Genomic DNA, 2,500 nt, shown 5'->3' with positions numbered 1-2,500 from the left:
GGTTAATACAATTTAGTGAGAATTACTCATAAACGCAGATGACAAAAAACAATAACAAAGACCTGAGTGGCGTCAACTTCGTTCTGTCTATTGACGTCACTCGGGTCTTTGTAATTGTTTTTTTTTTTATTTTATTTATTTATTTTTTTTTTTGCCATCCGCGTTTATGGGTAATTCTCACTCAAATGTTTTAACCAGACTACAAACGTTTAAGGTTACACATAGTTTTGTGCGTTGATTCGTTGTATTTCTGGATAGCAATGTTGTGAACTTCTAAGACAAGCGCATGCTATCTGTCGTTCGTTAAGTAGGTTATCAGCAGTCATCGGATTTAAATCACGTATTGTTCGTGAGACATAATAATAATATGTACTAGCTTTGTCTGCATGATAGACTTGGAACACGGTCACGTTCAAGTAGGTCAAGTCTGTACGTAATGTGTTGTTTTGGTGTGTGTTATTTTGTGTTCAACACGTGTCTTTCTAGACGTGTTGTTGTATTGTGGTGTCTTGATTTCGTGCTGTCTGAATTATTCCGATTACTTGAATTGAATTTGTATTTCACGGATCATGACGGTAAGAAGGGCAACGTACTCATGTCAGCAGGTCTGACGACACAGCACAATTATGGGCTTGATTGATTGAACGTTGTTGTGACGGACAGTGTTTTTGTGTTGGTTTGAGAGTATTTCCATTACAATTTTGCAACAATGAAATGAGCTCATAACAATTTGGATTATGGAGCGTAATTCGGTAGGTACTACTACTACTGCCGCAGACTCGGGGACGCAAATAATTGTGGGTGTTTGGGAGAGGGGGGGGGGGGGGGGGGGGACTTAAAAAAAATTCTAGTAGGGGGTTTGGGAGGGGAGAGACTTTTTAAAAAAAAGTTCCCCCCCCTCCCAAAACCCCAAAATTATTTGGGTCCCCGAGTTTGCGTTAGTTGTCACCAGATAATTCGGCACCCTGAATTGTTGAGTCTTTATTTTCATTCTGGGTGGGGATCCTGACCTCCCATAGTGGGCAGGGAGGTACATGCTGTGTCTTCTATCCCCCCATAACCTGATCCTTGCCGGAGCTCCTTGACTGGGAGGGAAACAGTCGAATGTATAGTTATAGTTTTGGGAGATGATATTTTTTTCCTTGTAAATCATCTCTCTGTTATGCATTGTATTATGTTGAGTTTACATATTATATTATATGATTGGTAAACATGTGAGTGTATTCCTCTTAGTTGGGACCTGTGCTTGTGTCTGGATGAGACTTTTAGGTGATCTCAAGCTAAGTACATTGGTGGTATGATCTTGGAATCTACATCTGATCCCTATTTGTTCCCAGTTCCCCTATGTCTTACTTTTTCTTGGGTGCTTTAATTGTAATTCTATAACTTTTTACTGTCCCATTTTCTTCCTTTTTACTGGCGCTGATATAAACTTAATGTGTTGCAAGCGCCGTAAAACCCTTAAAAACAAAAACAAAACAAACTTTATTTTCATTTGTTTATATTTGTTGTTATTGTTTTCTATTATTTTTGTCTATTCCAAAATACAAACTGGCAATTTCTATCGCTCTCGGTTTGTCTCCCACACTCGCATAAACCGTCAACAGTACATTTGAACAACTCTCTCTCCTCTCTCTCTCTCTCTCTCTCTCTCTCTCTCTCTCTCTCTCTCTCTCTCTCTCTCTCTCTCTCTTCTCTATACATACAGACACACACACACACACACACAGACACACACACACACACACACAATCTCTCACTCATAAAGACATAAACAAATCCAGCAGGCTTGTACATCTCCATCCTTGCACATAATTAATGTAATATTATGTGCCAGTGCATGACGTAATCAGTCGGAAGGTGAACATTTGGGATTTGCATTTTAAAAATAAATTTTCTTTGCTTGTTCTAAAAGAATTTGCTCACTAGAGCATTTTTATTTTTATTTGAAGTAAATCGGGTGATTTTCATGAAGTTATGGTCAGATGTATGGGAAAGGTATCCAGCAACTTTTCTCAAATTTCATACTTTTTCAACTTGACTAGCTGTAAAACATATTTAGAAGTGAAATTAAGCTTTGATATTTCCTGAAGATGTACAAAAATGGCTGATTTAACCTCCTCTCCTCCTCCTCCTCCTCCTCCTCCTCCTCCTCCTCCTCCTCCTCCTCCTCCTCCTCCTCCTCCTCCTCCCCCCTTCTCCTTCTCCTTCTTCTTCTTCTTCTTCTTCTTCTTCTTCTTCTTCTTCTTCTTCTTCTTCTTCTTCTTCTTCTTCTTCTTCTTCTTCTTCTTCTTCTTCTTCTTCTTCTTCTTCTTCTTCTCTTCTTCTTCTTCTTCTTCTTCTTCTTCTTCTTCTTCTTCTTATTATTTCAAGACAAACGTGATTGCCTTCAGGAAAAGCCTGACCTGTATGATGACTTTGCCCGAGTTTGACATAATGGGAATCTATTGTATATCGCTGCCTGCCAGAGATCCACGTGTTATTAATGTTACTTTATTTG

At 38.9% G+C, this 2,500-nt stretch overlaps 2 protein-coding genes across 4 annotated transcripts in view; both read left to right on the top strand.

Moving 5' to 3' along the window:
• Positions 1 to 2,500, top strand: part of LOC144980369 (acyl-CoA-binding domain-containing protein 6-like) — a 99,244-nt gene that overhangs the window by 66,107 nt on the left and 30,637 nt on the right. The window lies entirely within an intron of this gene.
• The window catches only part of LOC144980368 (high affinity copper uptake protein 1-like), a 58,352-nt gene that overhangs the window by 38,135 nt on the left and 17,717 nt on the right, over positions 1 to 2,500 (top strand). The window contains exon 1 of one of the 3 annotated variants that reach the window (XM_078928068.1): positions 728 to 752. The exons of the other annotated variants lie outside the window; for them this stretch is intronic. The gene's annotated coding sequence lies outside the window, so the exon portion shown is untranslated. Of the gene's footprint in view, positions 1 to 727; positions 753 to 2,500 lie in introns of those variants that run through there. 3 annotated transcript variants of the gene reach the window in all.

The sequence above is a fragment of the Berghia stephanieae genome, chromosome 9, assembly GCF_034508935.2.
Source record: "Berghia stephanieae isolate SIO BIC M18660-M18661 chromosome 9, UCSD_Bste_1.3, whole genome shotgun sequence".
NCBI classification, from domain to species: Eukaryota; Metazoa; Mollusca; class Gastropoda; order Nudibranchia; family Aeolidiidae; genus Berghia; species Berghia stephanieae.
This window is presented reverse-complemented; position numbering and strand designations above follow the sequence as displayed.